The sequence below is a fragment of the Callithrix jacchus genome, chromosome 1, assembly GCF_049354715.1.
Source record: "Callithrix jacchus isolate 240 chromosome 1, calJac240_pri, whole genome shotgun sequence".
NCBI classification, from domain to species: domain Eukaryota; kingdom Metazoa; phylum Chordata; class Mammalia; order Primates; family Cebidae; genus Callithrix; species Callithrix jacchus.
The window spans coordinates 139,241,628-139,253,847 of record NC_133502.1 but is presented as its reverse complement, the minus strand read 5'-3'; the positions used below and the strand labels follow the sequence as shown (position 1 = coordinate 139,253,847).

Below are 12,220 nucleotides of genomic sequence, written 5' to 3'. Positions count from 1 at the left end.
CTGTAACCGAACACATTTTATAAAAACTTAAAGCATTAAATAATCTGTTCATAAAAACAAACAGAAAAAAATGCTTTGGCTATATTTGTTGAACAGACCTTACATGTATTTGAGTCCATGAAGATTAAAAAAAGTAAAAATAAATGCATATGCCTCTATTATTATAAAATTGCTTTGTTTTATTTGCAAGAATGTTCACCAAAGGAAGCTTAATTAGTACTCTTTAGACCAAAGAAATAATGGCTGACATGATTCACCTTCTATCTAGAGTAAAATTAAAAAGAAAAATGTAAGGTGTGAAGAGTTGGAAGCACTCAGAATGTATCAATTATTTACATTAACATTCATTATCTGACTAAAAGGCAGGATAAAGGCTTTGGGGAAATGGTAGGGTTCACATAATTTTTCTCTAATTATTCTAATTTACTATAATTAAGATACTAAAATAATCCTGAGAGAAAGCAATAATGTCTTTTAATATCAACTCAGAGAGGAAAAAGCTGTTCTGCATTTTTAGCTTTATTTACTATAACGTTTTAATGTGACAGAAAGACTGATCTTGACCTGTAAAAGTTTTTAACGTTATGGCTTTTAGAACTCCTAACATGAAACTCGAAATTCTAACAGTTAAGTCTATAAAGTGTTTATAAATTCATAAAATTGATCACATCAATGCTATATAAAAACTCTATCAAGATTATGCTTTTCGAAAAAGGGCACCTTTAAGATACATTCTCAGGATTTCAAGAGTAGTAAAAAATACAAAGAAATAAGTATGAATTAGAAATAAGTATGAATTAGAAATAGGTATGAATTAGAAAGGACTCTGCAGAAGTCGTTTCTTCATGGTAAAAAGACTTTGGAAAGCAGAATCACAATAGACATAAAGGATGATATTTATTATTTAATAAACCCACAAAAACTATGAAATTACTGCCGTATCACATTTTCCTCATATAATTATGAGCCAATTCCAATTGCAGTTGGGTTGTTTTAGATTGAAAAAAAAAACATAGTTTAAAATAAAAGTCCACACCATTATTACTAAACATAGGTTAAGCTACAACTCGAGTAGCCGCCTCTGGGGCTTGAGAATCTTGGAAATAATGGAAAGATTTCAGGGGACCCAGTCAGGGGAGGATGTTCAGCATGAAAATGTGACCAATTTCTGATATTCAAAGACCTTTCAAAAAAAGGTGAATTGAGAATTTATGTTAAATTCATGAGGTATTTTTTATAACTTCTCATATGAATAGTGTTAATTCCTAGCAAGCCAGAGAAAAGCTACATTTCTTATCTTTCTCTCCCTAGAATATTCAAAGCAATATCAGCTAGAACAATGTTTACTTTTTGAATTTTTTGTTACTGTGAAACAAACTGTCTGTATCAGGGGTCCCCAATCCCTGGGCCACAGACTGGTATTTGTCCATGGTCTGTTAGGAATTGGGGAGCTAGGATCCCTCCTGTGAGAAATCTAGGTTGTGTGCTCTTTATGAGAATCTAACTAAAGCTTGATGATCACAAGTTGAACAGTTTCATCCTGAAACCATCACACTCCCCTCCCCCTTGTCCATCCATGGAAAAAATTGTCTTCCGCAAAACCATCCCTGGTGCCAAAAAGGCTGGGGACCATTTCTTAACATAAAGTATATATAACATATAGTTTCGAGAATACCACTATGCAACTAACACCAATATACACACCACCCAGTCCTTTTGAAACCCTCCATAGGCTCCTTCAATCATTCTTTCCTCTTCTAACTATTGCCTAGAATTTAGTGTATTCATTTATTTGCTTTTCTTTTTCACCTGAAAGGTGGGCAGCCATAGACAATATATTGTTTACGTGTGATTTTTGGACTTCAGAAGAATGGAAATATAAGATGTGCTTTGCAACTTGCTTTTTTCCTTCACTCAACTGATGTTTCTGAGATTTATCTATGCTGACATGTAGTTCAATTCATTTACTGAAGCTATTACATGAGTATACATAGTTCCATTGCATAATCTGTTAAAAGTCGATTGTCTACATTTCACTGAATGAATATACACAATTTATTTGTTCATGTTACAGTTGCTGAACATTTGAGCTGTTTCTAGTATTCTACTTCTACAACAATGTAACTATAACCACTAGAAACATTCCTGTACACATCACTAGGGCACACCTGATGGTTTTCCAGGGACGGTGTTTTTTTGTAGTCAGAAGCAGAATTTCTGGGTTGCTAGGTATATGCATGCTCAACTTTACTGCGAAATGCCAAACTGTTCCCCAAATTGTTTTTTAAAAAACAATTCTCACATGAATTAGGGCTGCTCAAATGTTTCTATTATTTCATATGCTTACCAATACTTGATAATATATTTTCTTACTGTTGCAATGGACTGAACATTATCCAAAAAGATGTAAAGTGTACATATATTTATGTTTGGGATAGATTAAAATTAGTACAATATACACCTGTATATTTGAATAGAGAACTAGAATCATGCTTGAGTATAAAAGTGCTCAGCTCATGGCACCAAGATTAGTCTATAAACATGGTAGGCATTGATTTAAAAGAAGAAAAATGGGCTAAGGTAATATTACTGAGACAGCAAAATCCTTCTGCTGCTTGCAGCTACATCCAAAAATTGTAGAGACTTGTTTGGGGAGAACTTAGGCTTTATATATCAGAAATTCTTTTAATTAAATGACATGATATCTTTAATATAAAATGTATTTTAGCAGAATGATCTTGTATATTTGGCTATTGAGAATGAAAGACATATATTGGAAAAGGGATATTTATGAGCTGCTGTCTATAACTTGATGCTTTAGCCTTTATAACATGATATATGTGTGTCTGTGCATGTCTATGTGTATATATATGTGTCTCTGTGTGTGTTTATAGATACTTACATGTATATTTTCTTCAGCTGATGAGATATATATGTCAGATGAATATATATGCATATATTTCATCAGATAAAGAATATCAGGAGTATTACTTTATACACAGTAGATGAGGCATGTAATTAATTTGCCAAATCTGTAACAAGGAAATTGATAAATGCATAGTTTTATCAAATTCTAGCTTGGGATTCAGAATAGCCCTAAATATTTGGTCAGATTTTCCTACTTTGAGATAGAGGGCATACTTTGCAGTTGTCTAATAAATATGAGCTTTATATCTACTTCTTTAGCTTTATATACAGAAACATCCTGTTGTTGAGAATGAACAATCTATAGCACTCAAGATCTGTAACAGTTTTTGAATTATCAAGGAAATAAAACAATATTTAGACCTGAGTCTGCATCACAATTCACGTATTGTTACATTGAAACACTAGTTGTGACAGAACAAAATTTCAAATTGTTACTGCTAAGTATTATTATTCCTTTTAATTTTGGAGTTTTTGTAAATTATAATAAAAAAAAATTATGAATATTTTAATCATTAAAATATTGTATGCTCTCTTTTATACATACATACTTAAATATAATTGTATATTTTAAAAATTGGGCTTGTAAAGTAGATACTTACCAAGTACCAGCTCAGCCGTAGAGACCCCTACCCAGGCGGTACTGAAGGAACTGAGAGGCAGACACCCAGATAGAACAGCAAAGTGCGTCTATTTGGGGGGCCAGCAGCCTTCCAAACTGAGAGCCTAAGGGGCTGACTGCATTCAGGGCTGAAGGCCCCAAGCAGATTCTGATCCACGTAGTGTCTCTGAACAGGTGATTATTATTAACAAACAGGTGTTCTGTAATTTTCTCATCATACAAAAATATACCAGGTAGGCAGCTGTTGCCTCCTTACCACTGATTACAAACAAGTTAAAAGGTGTTCTCCATGAGGGAGCCACAGGGTCAGGGTCAGATATCTTAAAGAATTGTTTTAACCTGTGTATGATATCTATACATTATCCTGCCACTTTGGAATGCCCCAAGTAGTTTTCTACTCGGGGGAGGGGGTGGTGGCTAGGTTTTCCTTGCCATTGTTATTCCTAGCAAACAATATATTCTATCATACACTCAGCATTCATAAATTTTCATAAACTTAACGTTTCTCAACAGATACTAGTTTTGGCTTGCTTTCTTTTCATTTAATACATGAGATTTTTTTCCATGTATGTAATAGCATGTGATATGAAACAAAACTGCCTGAATTCTATTCAAAGGGGTGAAGTGATTAAAGTTAAAAAATGCTTTATTATTAGATACTTGGCTTTTAAGACACATTTTCAGGCCAGAGTTGTAGGGAAGCTCTGATGGGTTTTGGGGGCCCAAATCTTTAGTGAACTATTTTTAAAAAGAAATTATTTTATACTCTGTTTCCTGAGATTGTTGTAACAAATTACCACAAACTGGGTGGCTTAAAACAACAAGAATTTATTGTCTTACAGTTCTGTTGTCCAGAAGTCCAAAATTAAGGTGTTGCCAAGGCTATGTTCCTTCTGAAAGCTCTAGGGGAAGATCTGCCTTTATCCTTCCAGCTTTTGGTGGCTGCTGTGTTTCTTGATTTCTTGACTTCTGAGAGCATCACACCAATTTCTACCTTCATAGTCACATTGTCTCTTTCTCTTCTCTCTGTCGAATCTCCTTCTTCCTTATTCTTATAAGGGTTATTGTAGCTGGATTTAGGACTCACCCAGATAACCCAGGATAACTTCTTCATCCGAAGATCCATAGTGTAATTATATCTCTTAGGGCATAAAGAGAGTGAGAGAAAGAGTGAGACATGGCATTCTTATCTCAAGATAAGCAATGGGGCAGGTTATTTCATCAGGCTTCAGTATAATCAGAAAACAACGTCACCTGGGAATAATCACTTTTGGCTCTAATATTATGCTTATTTACAACTGTCTCATTTGTTTTCCCAGACATTTCAGTGGCAAGGAAGGAGAATTCTGGATGACAGACTTTAGTTTCTCAAAATGGAGATCTTATTCTACTGAGTGATAAAATTGTATCATTGTTTATAAAATGCGTAGGTGATTTAGGTGAAAGTTGACTTGTTTCTAATCCTTTTAGATGTGTAAGAAAATGCATGCTGTACATTTGGGACACTTTAGGACTGATGATATTTGGTTACTTATGATGTTCCTAGACACCTATTCCTGGATAATATTTATGTTTGTAGTAGATTTATGGAAATTCTACCCCCTCCTGCTATTCACAAGTTTTGTAATATAACTCTGCAGCTCCTCACATCAGGAGGTAGAGTATATTTTCCCACCCTTGGATCTGGACTTGTCTTGTGACTTATTTTTGGTAACAGAATGTGGTTGAAGTGACAGTAAGCCAGTTTCCTTCATGTTTCCATTCTTGATCTTGGAACCCAGACACTGCCGTAAGTCCAGAATCCTTCTAGAAAGGTGAGCATCACAAGGAGCAGTGCTTATCACTAATATTACCTCCTTCCAAGATTTTCTACGAGCCCTTCCTAACCTCACAAGTAATTCCCATCTCTTCCCGATGCTTGCATTGGAATGGATCCTCCCTTTTCTGGGTCTATATTGAGATTTTTCGTTTCTCTATTTTAGCACCTGACTCAACCTACTATCACACTCTGGGTCTGTGTGAGGGAAGTTGCATTTTGAAGGGAAGATAGCATGGCTGTTATTTTAAAAAATGCTGCAGCCCTTGGACAGAGCAAAAAAAAAAAAAAAAGGCAGAGTTATATCAGAGCTGTCACTCCCCTTAGGTGTCCAGTCCTCAGCTTTGCAGGTGCAAAAGATCCAAGCTGTCAGAATCCCAAAAGGGCTTGTTTCAGATAGGTGGATTTGCAGTAATCTGACTGTTATAAAGAGCACTACATTAACTCATTATTTCTCAATGAAAAATGAGAAAGTCTTCTAGAAAACAGAAAGTCATCTAGATCACATATTCTGAGCCATCTTAAGGGCATACTCCTCCCTGAATTAAAGTTTCAAAGACAGTGAGACTATCATCAGCTAAATATTGGCAATAAGCTAAAAACTCTGGTAACAAGTGACACCAGGTGATAATTAATGCATGACCCTTCCTCCACTCTGGCACTGCATCTGACTCAGGGCCACATTCTTTCACTTGTTAGGAGTAGTTTCTTTTCTCTAGGGCAGTACTGGGGAGGGGATATTACTAAATTCTACCTCAGTTGATCTTATTTTCTCATGGTTCCATACTAAATGAGTGCTTTCTGTTGATTTCTTTATCCTTTAGATAGTTTTTCTTTTGCTCAATGATATGGTTAGGCTTTGTGTCCCCACTGAAATCTCATCTTGAATTGTAATCCCCAGGTGTTTACGGAGAGAGCTGGTGGGAAGCAACTGGATTATGGGGGCAGTTTCCCCTATGCTGTTCTCATGATAGTGAGTGAGTTCTCACGAGATCTGATGGTTTTATAAATGGTAGTTTTTCCTGTGCTGACACATGCTATTTCACCTGCTGCCATGTAAGATGTACCTGTTTCACCTTCTGCCCTGTTTGTAAGTTTCCTAAGGCCTCCTCAGGCATATGGAACTGTGAGTCAATTAAACCTCTTTCCTTTATACATTGCCCAGTCTTGGGTATTTCTTTATAGTTGTGTGAAAATGGACTATTACACTAATTTAATTTTAAAACATTATATTAAATTACAGGAAGAACAGAAAGAATTGATTTTAAGTGTTTCTTTGTTAATTCTGAGAGTACTTTACCCTAAACCCTTGGCAAAAATTACACACATTTATTTTCCATAAACACATAATAAATTTCATAGGAAATAATGTATTTTACATATTGTTTTTGCACTGCCATATACATCTAGCAAAATGATTTACATATGGTAAGAACTCAATATTTAATTTAAGAAGATTTTATTATACATATCTTTGAGCAAGAATAATGGATTACAAATGAAAACAAAACAAATTTGAAGTAATAATATCCAGAATTCTGTGATTTCCAAAAAATATAATCCCCATATTTCTGCTTTTGGTTATTGTCTGTTTGAATAGCTATTTTGCAAAAGTAAATAAAAAGTATAATTTTGTACTTTTGGTTTTGCTTTTTTCCATTCAATTATGTCAAAATATTTTTACACTGTGATAAATTTTTATAATTGTAATGGTTGCCTAATATTCCATGGGGTGGAAATGCCATAATTTATGTAGCTATTCTTACATTATTAGACATTAAAATTGTTTCCAGCCTTCATTAATATAAAGAACACTGCAATGGATATGTTAATATTCATAGATTTTTATTTTTAGGTTATTACTTTGAGATATATTTGCAAAAGTAAATTTTCATGCAATTGAACTGTGTAAGATTTAGGGAAGTAGTTGAAAATGACTTGAGAACTGGTTTCTCACAATGAGAAGTTGTATGTGTAGGCCCTAGCAGGCCTACTGCAGGATGAAATAGAAGCTGGTAGCAGAGAGACCCTTGATGGGACCCTCCTGTAGCTTAACAGCATAGTGTAAAATACAGTGAGGTCTGTGACCTAGCTGGTTCCTGGCTCTATGAAGATGACGTATGATCATCAAACTGCAATCTTGCTTGTGTGAGAAATTCCAAAGACAAGAAATCTGCATAGATTCACTCACTGTACTATCAACTCATAACTAATCTTTGCACCATTGTTTGCTTGTTTTAAAATGAATCAAGGTGAATATGTTTTCAATAAGGCCAAGACACTTTTTCCACCAGTCACAGATGTGGAGCAGGCTGTATATCAGGCCCCGCTCAGGGTGTCATTATATGACAATGTGAGGATGACATTGTGACAGCATTTGGAAAGGGTCCTGGTGGTAGGCTATATTCAACTACAACTACCATTCCTACTAGGTGCCTGAGTGGAAGAGAGCGCTGTACAAAGATGCAAAGAAAGGCAACACATGGCTGGGGATTTGGCTCTAAGCCCCATCACAGTGCTGGTAACCTAGGCTGAGGTATTCCTGTTCCAAAGTTCAAAAGAAGTCTTGGAGTTACTGTTCCAGTCTCAGCAGACGTGAAGCCCTGTTTGTTACAATTTAAGCTAGATGTGATTAAAAAATAAAGGAAGGTGTGCCAATTCATCAGCATTTTTTCTCTATTATCTCTCTCCCTTTGGAAGATAAAGCACTAACTGTACTAATCTTCAGAATTACATAGCATCTCTTTCTCTACATATTTATCTATATAGAGATATCTATATCTAAACAGATATAATAAATCTAATGAACTTACTGTCTTGATATCAACTCCTTTACTTAATAACTTGTAGACCTTTTTCTTTTTCAATTCTAATCTATGAGGTCTTACATTATCCTTACAAGGGTTTCAAAATATTCTATTGAGAACTACACTGACATATTTCTTATGATTTCTTTTGTTTCCCTAGAGTAATTCCTCAGAAAATGTTTTCAAAGAGTGGAGTGAATATGATATTTTCTGAATTCTGATGTGTCTAAATGTCTTTCTTTTGCCATGTACATGGATAAAATTTGTCTGGGTACAACCCCATGGCCACAATCCTTTTTATACGGAACTATGTAACATTGCTTTATTATTTTCTAGCAGAAATCTTGCAGATGAGGAATATAAAGGCAGCCTAATTTTCTTCCATTTGAATACAACCTATGTTATTTTTCTTTATGGAAGCTTGTGGGATTTCTTTTGTCATTGCAATTCAGAATTTTCCCTAGGATATGTCTTAAATATGTACCTTCCATCCATATTAATGTTCTGCATTCAGAGGGGCCCTTTCTATCTAAAGAGCCAAGCACAGCCATATTTCCTTTAATTATTTTATTTAGTATTGTCTCTACTTCACACACTTTGCCTTCTCATTCTGGAAATACTTTTAGGAGCTTGGGCAGCATGGTCAGGGCTCTTGCTCCAGTGTTATGAAGGTCATTTCTATGTTCTCTTAGCGGTTGTTCTAACCTCAGATGTGTCCTATCCTCTGAGTTCCAGAGCTTTAATCCCATGGAGAGTTAAAAAGAGCCTTAAAAATATCATTATGTCAAGTTGCAATAATTTTTTAGAAGAACTTTTAATTTACTATTTTATTATTTGATTAAATATGAGCTAAAACAGTGATTAAATGTAACTGATAACTTTTTTTCCTTTTAGTATAATCAAGTGATTATTATTTCACCTAGGGTGTGCAGCTTCATGAAGCATCTACATGGGTATGGCGTATTTCTGTGAAGTAACTTCTGCAAATAAATCTGCCTATTTGGAAAATGGTTATATTTCTAACACTTTCTAAGATGACACCATGCTGATCTTCTACATTAATATAATAATTCATATGTATGTCTATTTTAGAGAAGCCAATTTATATCTTCTTAGGTAAGTATCTCCCTTTGACACTTTTTTTGCTTTTGCTATTAGAAAAGAACACATTTTACATAGTCTGCATGGTTGTACCATCCAGATCTTTTCTGTATACCTTAGATCAGTAATTCTCAACACTGTGCATTAGACTGTCTAGAGCACTTTTAAAAGTGCCATTGCTCATGCCACATCCCAGAACAATTAAACTTGTGAATCTGGGGCCTGGGCTTCAGAATTTTTTAAAAGTTCCTCAGATTATTTTGTTATGTATCTGAGTTTAGAACTACTGTTTTGGTAAAATAGGAAGAGGAATGATTCTACATTTGTGTGTCTGATTATTATTTGGTTTTGTGCAAGGAACTGTTATGGTGGCTGTATATTGCAGAAAGGACATGAGGATAAGATCAGCAATGCTCTGTGCTGTGGATCAAATCAGTTCCAAAGGTTTGCAGCAGCTATGCAGAGCTATGCAGTGCAATGTAGAGCCATGCAGACACATGTAGAGCAATGGCCATGCACAGTTGTCAGACTGTGTACTTTGATGCAAGTCTATCACTCAGGCAATATGGCACATTGGAATTCAAAGATTATGTTTAGTATTTATTCACATATAAAGAATATTTTATTCTAGGAAACAAATATGAAACACAATTTGAATTGTTACTTCCAAAAAAATCACTGTAAGTACAAACTCTACTTTAAAATCTCACAACATAGTTTACTCATGCAAAGAATTTCTGCTCTAAAAAAATTTCAAATCTAAATTGCTACAAGGACAGTACATAATATAGTTTTGTTTGAGAATATCTCATATAACCTCATAAAGTCACTGATATGACAATGACTGATTTTATATTATAAATATTTCTAAAGAAATATGTTCAGATGATCCTTCATGTTGATAAGGCAATATATTTTGTCAGTTCTCCAAATAAGATAACATTTCAAATTTTTATTACGTGGTATAACATGAAATAGAAGCAACATATATATAATTCTCCTCCACTCCTTCCTCTTTCCCACCTCTTTTTTCCTCTTGTCTTCCCACAAAGTTTAGATGATAGATGTAAATGAGAAAATACTAAGCTGAATTCTGCTTACTTGATGTCTCAAGTATCACATTGTTGTCGTAGTACTTAAAAGTTTCAAAAAACTGAAATATTTTGTTATTCTGCAGGGTCTAGGAATATATCTTATCCATAGGAATATATATATGCCAGGCTTGGAATTATTCATGCTGCTCATAGCACTACTCCTGCTAGTATAACAGCTTCCACTCCTCCTCCCTCACTATTATTACCATTACTACTGATACTAATGATGATAATAATGGAAACAGCAAAAATGTATGCTGTGCTTACTATTTGCAAGTCATTATTCCAAGCACTTCACATATATGAACTCACTTAATCATCAGAACAACCCTGGGTAGATAGGTACAATTCTTATCCTCATTTTACAGATAAGAAAACAGGCACAGAGAAGTTAATGACTGCCAATGTTGAGGGCAGGAGTTAGGATTTCAAACTGTGCTTTTCACTGCTATATGCTACATTTAATTTATAATTAAGTCTATAACTATACTTTAATTAGAAATATAAAATGATATTTAAAGATCTTGGAAAACACAGTGGGAAAATGTGCTCAGGACAAGGAACTTTAACCACAATGAATGAATGAATGACTGTCCTGAGTTATATGGGTTTGAATTTTCAGAGTGCTGCTAAATTTAATATTGGAACCTAGGTAGCAGGATAATGAAACACTGTATTTGTGGAACTACAGAATGTAATAAAATAAAATTGGTAACTCATGGAAACCAAATTTTAATTCCAAAAGCAGTACCTTCATGCCTGTTAATTGCAATTATTAAGTATTATGTTCAGCATTGTAATTTTTGATGAAAATGGAGTAAATTCAAGAATGTGAATAAATTTTTGTTTGCCAAAATAGTCCCTTTTTTTGTGTCACAAAATTTCCCATTATTTCCTTTTTAGTCCAGAGGCACTGAAGTGGCTACCATCCATCTTTATTATTCTATTGATCTTACTTGAAGTAGCATTACTTTCTTTGCATCTTTGCTGTTGTACATTTATTTAATTTATAAAATATGACAATCATTAAAAAGATAACTGATAAATTAATTTTTAAAATTTGAAAAAATTATGAATAAACATCTGTGCACCCCTTCCAAGGTTGAGGAAAGGATGATTCCCAATACCATTGTAACCCCTTCCATGCTGCTCTCTAGTTGCTACTTCTCCTTGTTTCCCCATTCTCATGGAATCTTATGTCTATCATACTCTTGCCTTTCTAGATCAATACATACACATATAAACAATATAAACATTATAGTGTTAGTTTTTGTTTTCTATAAAATTTAGATAAGTTGTATCATACTATATAAATTATTCTGCAACTTGCCTTTTCCAATGAACCATATATTTTTAAAGATGTTTCCATGTTCACTTGTACAAAACTAGTTTACTAATTCTCACTCCCCTATGATGTTTTATTGTGTGAAGATATAAAAATAATATACTCTTTTTTATTATTTAGGTTTATTTATTATTTTAAATTTTATTTAAATTTTTTCTAGAAACAGGGTCTCACTCTGTCATCTGGGCTGGAGTGCAGTGGCATGATCCTAGCTTACTGCACATCCAACTCCTGGGCTCAGGAAATACTTCTTTTTTTTTTAAAATTTTTTATTGCATTTTAGGTTTTGGGGTACATGAGCAGAACATGCAAGACAGTTGCGTAGGTACACACCTGGCAGTGTGTTTTGCTTCCTTTCTCCCCTTCGCCCACATTTGGCATTTCTCCCCAGGCTATCCCTCCCCACCTCCCCCTCCCACTGGCCCTCCCCTTTTCCCCCCAATAGACCCCAGTGTTTAGTACTCCTGACCAAACTTCCTGATAGTTGGGACTTCAAGCGTGTGCCACCAT

The 12,220-nt window shown here is 34.5% G+C and overlaps 1 pseudogene; it reads right to left on the bottom strand.

Annotated features, from left to right (window-relative positions):
- Positions 1–1,430, bottom strand: part of LOC100414930 (ATPase PAAT pseudogene) — a 142,989-nt pseudogene extending 141,559 nt beyond the window's left edge.
- Positions 1,431–12,220: the final 10,790 nt, after the last annotated feature.